Here is an 11,148-nt window from a genome sequence, read left to right as displayed (position 1 = left end):
ACTGTGGGCCTGAGGATCTACTGGGTGCTGGAGACACAAAGGTGAGGCCAACGTGACCCCTATCTTCTGTCCTGGGCTCACAGCAGGCATGACTAATCAATGAGAATGCTCCTTCCTAGGAGCCCAGATGCAGCCTCAGAGTCTTGCTCAACACAGTTCTGCAGCCACTGCCAATCAAGCACCTGAGACCTGAGTGAGTGAGGAAGGTGCATCTGCCTGCTCCATCCCAGCGACAAACTGCATCAGAGGAAAAAGTTTCCCAAGAGAGAGGCTGCCCTCTGGCAGGTTATCTTTGGGTACTTCCCTGTAATCAAGGCCTCCCCTCAAACACGACTACCCCTGCGGCTAGGACTCTCAGTACGCCCCCCTTGCAGGCAAACCTGATCTGCAGAAGGCAGCCCTGCAGTAAGCGTCTGCCCAGCACATTGCAGGACAGCCCATGAACAGCCTTTAGGACTGCAGGAGGGGGTGACGGAGCAGCAGAACAGTTGGGGGCCCCAGGCAGGGCTGGGGTGGGGGTGTGGGAAAAGACGGTAACAATTACTCTAACTGGAGCTGGGCTGGCCCTTAGTGAGGAGGGGTCCAGGGCGGGGCAAGAGCAGCAGAACAGTTGGGGGCCCCAGGCAGGGCTGGGGTGGGGGTGTGGGAAAAGACAGTAACAATTACTCTAACTGGAGCTGGGCTGGCCCTTAGTGAGGAGGGGTCCAGGGCGGGGCAGAAGAGGCCAGATCATGAGCCAGCATGCTGGGGGCTCCACCAGCAGTGCAGGGCAAGTCCAGTGACCCAGAGCCTCGGGGTGGATTGTGTAAAGGAAAAATGAAACCGAATGCAGAGCCCTGGGCCTCCTGCCAGCCCTGGCTGCCCATCCCTGTATTCACTGCTGTCACCCCAGTCCAAGCCACTGTCATCACTTGCCAGGCCTGGACATCTGCAGTCGTCTCCAACCTGGTCTCCCTGCTTCACCTCTGTCCCCTCCACACAGCTGGAGGGATCAACAATGTAACCCCGCCCAAGGTGCTGCCCTGCTTCAACACTCCGGTGACCACACATCACACTGAGGACCAGATCCAGATGCCCAAGCCTGGCCTCTGACCCCACTTCCACCTCCTGCTTGTCTCCCCAATACTTACTCCTTCCTGGAAACACCAGCATCTTTATGTTCCTGAAACATATCAGCCTCATCCCCCCTCTGGGCCTTTGCCCTTGCTGTTCCCTCTACCTGTAACAGCCTTCCCCATACTGTCCCGTGTGGCATCTCAGTCAGCTCCATAAGGCAAAGGCTGTGTTCACCCTGGTCATTGCTGTGTACCCAGCACCTGGCACAGAGTAGATGCTCAATAAATGTTTCTTGCAAAAGACTGAGAGGAACAGCTTAAATCACCTAGAAGGTTCTCACTGGGACCTTCCAAGTCCCCATTTGCTGTCCCTCCCTGGAGATGACAGGGTGTTCCCCCTCATGTGCCAGTTCCCAACCAGTGCAGAGCTCTGGGGAGAATTGTGATTTCAGAGGGAAAGATGATTGATTAGTGATGTCTGCCACAGTCCAGGTAAGGCAGTAGGGCATCTACGGGCACTTTTGTCTGGTTTGTTCATTGCTGTCTCCATAGCACCCAGGGCAATGCCTGGAACCTAGCAGGTGCTCAATAAATATTTGTTGAATGTCAGTACATGGGTTCTTTATCTAACTGGCTCCTCCTCTCAGGAAGAAAAACACCTTTAGATTATTCAACCAACTGCCAGCAAGCCATTTCATGAGGACCCACTGTGTGCTATTCCTGAGAATACTCCAGAGGAGAGATTCTGATCCTTTATTTACAGAGGAGGAAGTTGAGGTCTTCATGGGACTTGATAGAGATCACCCAGTTGGGTTCAGCTGACCCCAAAGTTCTCCAAGAACCCAGTCTCTCAGTCTGGGGTGAGAGGGTGAGGCCTCTCCAGGCTCCTGCCCCCCACCCCGGACATCCCCAATTCCCTTCCTAGGGTATGGGGATGTGGACAGGAGGCCTCTGCTTCCCTTTTGGGGCATGTCACAGGGCTGTGGTTAAACGGAAGCAGGGCCCCTGCCCATCCCAGGCCTCACCCTCCCCATTCCCAGCCTAGGCTCTTTCCAGCTGACCATGGGGTGTCAGTTTCCCGTTCCTCTTTTTTCTGGGCAGGAGGAAGTGGGAGGGGCCATGGGAAGATCTCAGAGACTCAGTTTCCTCATCTGACAAGTGGGCTCAACGCCTGGCACCTCCAGGGGTTGGTCTGTGATGAAAGTTCAATGAGATCATTCATGAAAGATGCTGAGCCAGGGTGTGACAGGGGGTCAGCACTTGAAATCTAGGAAAACGATTGGTATACCCAGGCTGGGAAGGTACAAGTGGGTAGAGGGGCCTTGCAGCCCATCTCCCTGCTCAGAACCCCCTAAGACTCCCCTGTGCTCAGCATAGAGACCAGGCTGCTCTCCCTGAGTAGCCCGTCCATCCTATCTCTCACCTTCCTCAGTCCCTGCTCACTCCTCACCCAGAAGTTCCAGCCACATGGCCTTTTAGGCTATCCTATACACTCTGCTCCATTTCACCACAGGACCTTTGCACATGCTGTGCTCACTTGCTGGAACATTATTACCTCTCTTTCTCATCTATTTGACTTCTGCTCGCCCTTTTGTTCTCAGTTCAGGTTCATCCAGAAGCCTTCCTGACCACCCTAACCACGTCAACCTCCTCCCCCGATTACAGGCCCTCAAATTACCTTGTACTTGTCATAGTCACAAATTGACATTTCTGGGCTGGCTGGTTAGCTCAGTTGGTTAGAGTGTGGTGTTGGTAACACCAAGGTCAAGGGTTCGGATCCCCATATGGTCCAGCCACTAAAAAAAAAGAGAGACAGATTGACATTTCTGAGGGTGATTGTGTTACTGTTTGTCTCCTGCACTGGGGCTGTGAGCTTCTTATGGGCAGGGATAACTGTGTCCCAGCCCCTGACTCAGAGTAGATGCTTCATTAACATTTCCTGAATGAATGAATGATGAATGAAAAATGAACGAAGGGAAGGGCAAGTCACACCCCCGGACACCCTCTCCTACATCCCACCAGAGCCTGGGGGCCTGCCCATCCCTGCCCTGCTCAGACCGCCTCCTCTGGAGTGGCTGCCTCAGCCTCCCTACTCCTGGTCCCCAAAGCGCCACCTCCTCAGCTCTCAAGGCCTCACTTTCATGGATGGAGACTAAAGGGATGCACCTCAACCACAGGCTTTCAAACTGGGTTCCCCCAAGCCTGGTATTCTAAGGACAGGCTATGGGGTCACCCTGGAGAAGAAGTCGAGGCTGGGGGGCCCCATCTCAGCTCAGGCACTTTAACCGACAGGAATTCAACCATCCATGCTCAGCAAAAAATAAAAATGTAGTCTTAGAAAGAGAAGAACCAGTGCCCGGTGGCTACATTGGGAGGGGAGATGTAGATTAGTGGTTCCCCCGCAAGTCTGGGACCGCTGGGTATGACTTCAACACTAAACGCAGCCCTGTTTCCACAATGTGGCCCCTGATGGGACCCAGCTGAAGCAGCTGTGATCTGTGAAGCTGCGGGATCAGATGGGTTGAATTTATGGAGACACTGTACATCCGCCTCCGTTGGGGAGGGGTGGGTCCTTCCTGTGGAATCCCCAAGGGGAACTTGGCCATGGTCAATTTCCACCTTACAGTGCAGCTTGGGCCTTGTACTCGTGTGATGTAGGCCACCGCACTGGGATTTTCTGTTTGAACAATGGGTATCAGAGCTCAGGGGGAAAAAAGAAAGAAACAAAAGCCACCAGACAAGATGTTTCTGAAGGGAATGTTGAGGATGGAGTGAACGTTCTTAGGATTTTCTGTTTGAACAATGGGTATCAGAGCTCAGGGGGAAAAAAGGAAAAAACAAAAGCCACCAGACAAGATGTTTCTGAAGGGAATGTTGAGGATGGAGTGAACGTTCTTAAATTCTATTCCTCCCAAGTGTCTCCTTCCAGATTTCTGAAGTTTCCCTGATGCAGCACAAAGGCTCAGAGCTCCTCTGCCCACTACCTGGGACACCCCACCATGGTCCAGGTAGCACCCCAGCCAGGGGTTACCTGGGGACCCAGACAACATCTCCATGGGCTGCATCTGTGAGAGAAGCCAGAGACCATGCCAACCATGGTGTTTTGTGCACCTCCCATGTGCCCAGCTTGTGCTGAATAAGACACGGTCCCCATTTGCCGGAGCTCACCTTCAGGGTGGGGACAGCATGGGCGTGAGACACTGAACGACTAGACAAATATATATACATGTATATACATAGGTTGACTAGTGCTCAGCAGAAAAACACATCAGGATCGGGGATAGGGAATGATGGAGGAGCTACTTTAGTGGGTGGTCTGGGGGCCTCTCTGAGGAGCACAGGCCTAAGTGAAGGGAGGGGCAAGTCATGGAAAGATCTAGAAGAACAGTGTTCCAGGCAGAGGGAACAACAAGGGCAGGGGCCAAGGGGCTGGGAGGGAAGCTTGATGCGTTATTTAAGGGGGAGTGAGGAAGTCAACATGGCCAGAGGGGAGAGGGGAGGAGAGGCAGGGGTGTGCAGGACCCGTCCTGCAGGGCTTGGGGGCTGGAGTGACTTTTTCTCTGAGGGAGGTGGGAGCCATGGCAGGGCTCTGAGCAGAGTAGTGGTGCAAACCAACCTAGGTTCTAACAGATCCCTCTGGCCGAGTGTGGAGAAGGACTGTGGCTGGCAATGGAGGAAGAAGGGAGGCCGGGAAGGAGGATTCTGCCTAGACGGGTGAGCCATGATTGGCCAGACCAGGTGACTGCAGCAGAGGCAGGAGACGTGTCGGGTTCTGGATACAGGAGGAAGGCAGAGCCTATGGGATTTGCTGAGGGACTGGATGTAGGGGTTTAGAGAGGAGTTGAGCACAGTTCCAGCATCTGAGGCCTGATCCCCCAGGTGGGTGGCACTGCCATCTTCTGAGCCAGGGAAGACATAGTGGGGGGAAGCAGGGGGCATGACACCCACATCTCTGATTTGAACAACTGAGCAAGACAGAGACCCGGGAGGAGCAAGTCTTGGGGGAAGAGGCTGAGAAACTGGGGAGCGCTTATAAGGCACAAGGGACCCTGTATGACTAAGCTCACTAGACATGGGCTGGATGAAGGCAGGAGAGGGGAACATTAGAGAGACCCGAGGAGGAACAGGCCAGGAGGTAGGTTGAAAACCACAGGGCCACCATCGGGAGGCTGGGGAGCAGGTGCTTGAGGAGGGAGGAGTCACCCAGGGGGCCAAACACTGCCAAGAGGACAAGCCAGAGAAGACGCAGCAAATCTGGGGCCACCCGTGCAAACTAAGGATGGGATGTCAGTGAGACTCGACCTGGTGGCTGACCCTACAGGGCTCCCACCTTCAGAGCCCGTTTTCCTTTGGGACCACCACAAAAGCTGAATGCTGATTGGTCTAAATCAGCCACGAGAATTTATTTCCGGTTTAAAGGTGGTCATGTGACTCCATTATCTCATGGGACACTAGGGGAAGTCTGCTGGGATATCCAAGAAATATTTTTCCTCCATGATGAAAGAGCAAGATCCTGGAGGAGAAAGTTCCCTTTTCTGCCCACCCACTTCCCTTCCTGGTTAGGATGTGATCATGTGAGATGTGATGTCTGGCACCACAGCAGTCACTGGGGCCCACGAGGAAAAGAGAAGCTCAGGGAAGACAACTTAGAGCCCAGGTTACCGATCCTTCTTGTTATGAGATTTAATTGTCGTTACTGTTCCAGTCATAGAAGATGGCCTAACAGGGGCAAGAGGAAAACAGGAATGAACCCTGGGGAAGGGGAGAAAAGAGAGGGGGGGGGGACAAGAAGGCTGAAAAGGGGTCCAAGACATCCAGGCTCAGGGCCTGGGTGCGTAGCAGACCCCGTGAGCCTGAGTTACTGCTTCTGCAGATGGTAGATGCTCCATGAAGGGCACTTGTGTTCACTGAGGTCCTGCTCCATACCAGGTGCTTCTCCAAGCCCTGGGCCTCCATTAATGCGTTTAATCCTTACAACAACCCAGAGGAGGCTTCATCTGCTCTGCAACTCTCAGTTTCTTCCCCAGCCCTGTCTTCAGTGAAGCAGATTCTGAAGGAACAGAAGGGCCCCCTCAGGCCCTTCTCAACCACCCCCAGTGATCACTAGCTCTTACCATGCCCCCCACTGAGACCCTACTGAGTCCCCTCCCCCTCTGCTTGTATGCCTCCAGGGACAGGGAGCTCACCACCTGAGGGTCTCACTTCTCAAAGTCCCTTGTCCCTGTGTGGCAGGTGCTTAGGGCCTCTCTGAGCCTCAGTTCCCACATCTGTGCAAGGGCACTAATCCTAGCCCCACCTCCTAGGCTGGCTGTGAGGACCCAGGGAAGGCTGTTGGCATGGTGCCTGGCCTTCGGTCAGTGCTCGATAAGCGTGAAGTATGATTATTAGCCTTTATGGTTATTGTCATACACTGGGCTGGCCCTGCCTCCTGCTGGAGCTCTGAGTCTGTCCAGGTCTGGTAGCCGACGTGCCTGGAGCGTCCCCAGGTCCTGACCCAGGAGCTGGAGGATGGGGGAGGAGCACTGAGCCTCCCAGGCCCCGCCTCTTCGCCTCACCCTGTGGCCCCTGGCTCAACTGGCACTCCACCCGGGCCACCACCATCTCTGAGGACCCATTGTTCCCTCCTGGCTCAGCTCCAGGGTCCTGGTCCTGCCCTGCCTCCCACTTTCCTCTAGGATCTACCGCCACCCCCAGGACTCAGGCCTCCCCACAGGGCCCTAAAGAAGGTGCCAGATGTGGCAGTAACCTAGCAGTGGGGACAGGAGCTCGAATCCCAGCTGAGCCACTTCCCAGAAGTGTAGCTTTGGGCACTTTGCCTCTCTGAGCCTATTTTCTCGATTGTTAAATGGGGTGACAGGAACTTACAGGGCCGTAGTGAGGATTCTGTGAGTTTGGGGATGGCAGAGGACGCAGCATGCAGTAAGGCTATGGGAACATTAGTCCCAATCCCTCTGCTCCCCACAAGCCTAGAGGACAGAGCCTGGAACAGCAAGAGCAGGGGCAGGAGTGGGCAGAGCACTGCATGGTGAGTCCAAGGCCAGGGTCCTGGCTCCAACCCCGCTGTGTGACCTCAAGCAGGCTGGGGGTATCTCTGGGCCCCAGAGTAAGGGAAAGAAACTACTGGGATCTTCCTTCCTCCCCAGATGCAAAGGGGAGGGGTGGAGCCAAGTTTTCTTTTCATTTTTTTATTTTCAGTACAAAGGGCTTGAATGGAAACCAGCTGCAGAGACAGAGAATCCTACTGTAAAGATGCCAAGACTTCGCTCCAGGCAGGAGGAAAAGGCAGCATCTTGGGTGTTGTTGGGCTGGGTATAGAGGCCAGGGCATTGGCCAGAGAAACCAACAGGCAGGGGACAGCTGGGAGCGGGGGGGCTCCTCTGGCCACTTCTTCAGTGTGCTGGCCTGGGAGACAGGGGCCCCACCTCAGGCATCCCCTGCTCAGCGACGGACTCTGTGTCCAGACACAGGCGAGCCATTTCGCCTTTCAGAGCTTCAGTTTTCATCTGCGAAATGGGTACAGTAACAGCACTTTCCTTCTAGGGAGGGGTAGGTGTCTTGTTACAGTCTCAGGGCAGTTTCCTCAAACAGGCTTCAGTTTGATCTTTTCTCTGCTACTCACTGGCTGTGTGACTTGGGGGAAGACATTTCACCTCTCTGTGCCTTGTTTTTCCCATCTGTGAAATGGAAACAACAATAATACTAACCTGCTGGGAAGATGAACTACAAAGATTCAGCATGGAGCCTGGAGCATAGTAAATAATAACAATTATTATTATTGTCTCTTTTATTTTCATTATTGTCCCGTGAGCTCAACCTGCTAAGGCCCCCATCCTCAGAAAGACTTCTTTCCTCTGAGTAATAGATCATCTCAACAATTTCATCACTTATTTCTTGAGCACCTACTGCATGCAGGTTGTGGTGAAGCTGAGATTCTAGGTGAGGAGAGACGTTAAACAAAGGACTTGTGTGTGAAGGGCTTGGCACATAGTAGGTGCTCAGTGATAACACTTACACCTGGACCCCATGGCTGTTCTGTGCCAGACTCTTCCTGGGCTCTGGGGATGCAACCCTCATAGGGGTCCCAGTCAGAGGGTTCAGGTGGGGGTGAGAAACTTGTCAAGTTCTGTGATGGGGGAAGCCCAGATGGCCTCAGGAGCCAGAGGAGGTTAGGGTGGGCTTCCTGAAGGAAGTAGTTATGAATAAAAATAACATCTATTAAGCATTATTATTAGGTGCCAGGCACTGTTCTCTTCACAACAGCCCTCTACAGAAGGTTTCTTCTCACACACACACTGTAGAGGTGAGAGTCTAAGATCAGAGAGGTCCAGTAGACTGCCTGTGGTCACACAGCAAAGATGAGGTGGAGCTGAAACTCAAAACCTGTAGTGTAATTCTGCCTCCCCCACCCTGCACCCTGACAGTGCTCTCCAGCCTCCAGGCCTTTGCCCTGGCTGTTCCTTCTGCCCAGACCAACCTCTCACCATCTAACCCGGCAGAGATCACCCCAAATACAGCCTCCCCTGAAGCCTCCCCTGACCTACACCTAGGGCCCCTGAAGGCTTCGGCCCTCCCCGAGGAAGAGGTGGGGGTTGGGGACAGGGTGACACCAGTATGCACTCTTCAGTGGCAGCGCCTGGCTCTTACTCATTCTGGTGAAAAGGAAGGAGGGGAGTGGATGTTGGCTGAGTCCCCACTGCACATGCACTCACTTGATTCTCACAACTCGATGAGGTCTGCACAGGGGCTATCCCATTTTCCAGAGGAAGAAACAGAGGCAAAGAGGCCTACATGATTCCAGAGCCTGCACCTCCTCAACCCCACTCTGCTGAAGAAATGAAGGGAACAAGCGGGGGGCTGTAAAATGTCTCCAAGCCTCAGTTTGCCCATTATGAAATAGGGGTAACGCAGGGCCAGTCTCCCAGGGACGTGGGGAGAATCAAGAAAAGACAAGACTTGTTCATTGGAGGCCTGGCCTTGGGGAAGCACTTGTGAAGTCTGGCTGTTAGTGTCACTGATATCATTATGACGGTCACAATGACACGCCCCATCAGATCTGCCCACCCCTACTCCTGCAGTTCTTCCTGTAACAAACCTGCCTGCCAAGGCCTCAGCGAGGGGCCCTGATCATTCATTTAATTATAATCTTGGGAAAGGAAAATGTCCCCACCAGCCGACTGCACAGCTGCAGCCCTTGGGGGGTAACCTGACGCCCCTCACCCCACTAGCCCCCAAGTCTTTGTCTGAGTCCTGCCCAGATTACTCTATTTATCCAACCCCAAACCAGGGCTGGCATGAACTCAATGCTCTGCATTGTCCCGAGACCAAGCCCCCCGGGGCCTTATCCTTCCTCCAGCTAGGGATCCGGCCCCTGGGAGGCATCTCAGAAGAAATCAGAAACCAAGCAGGGCCTCCTATGTACTGGCTCCTAGGCTTGCACTTCATGGCTTCTTGCAGGTCATCTCATCACACCTTTACAAACGGACCGTGCAGAGGGGCTCCTGCTGTATCCACTTTCCAGATGGAGATACTGAGGCCTAGGGAGTCAAATCCTCACTCAAGTTCATTCAGGTGGAAGTGGCAGAGCTCAGGTCAGGCTGAATCAGGAGCCTTCCCCAGGGGGAGGCCTGAGTACCCTGGACCCTCAGCAGGAGCCAGGCATCGGGGAGCTTCTAGGGGAGTAGAGATGGAGGAAACCTGAACCATGGGGCAAGGGTGGCATGGCTAAGGATTCAGTCCCGGGTTCAAGTCCAGCTCTGCCCCATGCGTGGCACAAAGAGCTGCTCCTCTCTGAGCTTTCTTTTCCTGAACTATAAAGTGCTCTATATAGCAACAGCTCCTTCTTCACAGGCTGCAAGAGGACTCAGGCCATCAGGGGTGTGAAACACATAATGGATAGCAAACGCTTGATCTACAGGAGCTTAAAAACCAAAGCTTGAAAATGGCAAAGGTTATGAACAGGTAAATAACAGCTGGGAAAAGGGAACTAAGGTAACCCTGAGATGTCATTGTGCTCCAAGGGGCTAGAGTTGAAAACAGGCCATGGTGGCTGCTTTCTGCCACTGCAGCAGGCTGTGGATTGGTCCAGCCACTTGGAAAGCAACTGGATGCTAGATAGCCCCTGCCCAGTTCCCTCCAGATCTCCACCCTCCTCACCAGCTCTGTGCCCAGGAGTCTGACCTGTGCAGAGGATGCCGCCAAGCCTGCTTTCTCTGAGAACAGCTCCCTCCCTGCTGGGTCCCCTCGGCTGGAGCTCCCACCTGGTGGCCTGTCTAAGCACCCCACCCCTACACATGTCAGCTCCCCACTGATGCCAGCCCCACTCTGCATCATTCCTCATTCCCTTAACCCTGCTCCCACCTTTGAAAAGAGTCCTCTTATTAAACCCTCTTAAGGCACCCCATTTGAGAGGGGTCTATTTCCTGCTAGACCCTTACTGCTAGAGATCAGAAATAAATATGGCAAAATGTTAGATTGACAAAGCCAGGCAATGGAGAGCTGGGGGCTCATGACACCCTCTCTCACATTTCCCTGTGTGGTTGAAATATTTCATAAAGAAAGAACTAGACAGCAGAGAGAAAGGCAGCTCAGCAGTCGGGGAGGACCAGACAATTCAGGAGTCAGGCAAGGGCTCTGAGGACAGTGGAGGTCATAGTGTCCATCCCCCAGCCTCTGGCCACACCGTGGTTGAAATATTTCATAAAGAAAGAACTAGACAGCAGAGAGAAAGGCAGCTCAGCAGTCGGGGAGGACCAGACAATTCAGGTATCAGGCAAGGGCTCTGAGGACAGTGGAGGTCATAGTGTCCATCCCCCAGCCTCTGGCCACACTCACTCACTCCTTTCTCCTCCTGGTTCCTTCAGCCTTCCCTACCCTTCCCCTTGCCTTGGCACCTCCCTACAGAAAATGAGAGCCACGTGGTTGGGGGAGACCCTTGCAGGGGGTGGGGGGTGGGGATCATGAAGGGGGTAGTGGGACCACTGCACCCCATAAGGAAGGATGTCTCCTGACTGCAGGTCCAAGCCAGAGACTCAGCAACGCTAAGGAAATGTGGCTCCAACAGGATCTTGCAAATGATGGGGGGGAAGAGTGGGGG

This window comes from Galeopterus variegatus, unplaced genomic scaffold (assembly GCF_000696425.1).
Source record: "Galeopterus variegatus unplaced genomic scaffold, G_variegatus-3.0.2 Scaffold729, whole genome shotgun sequence".
Taxonomy (NCBI): Eukaryota; Metazoa; Chordata; class Mammalia; order Dermoptera; family Cynocephalidae; genus Galeopterus; species Galeopterus variegatus.
This window is presented reverse-complemented; position numbering follows the sequence as displayed.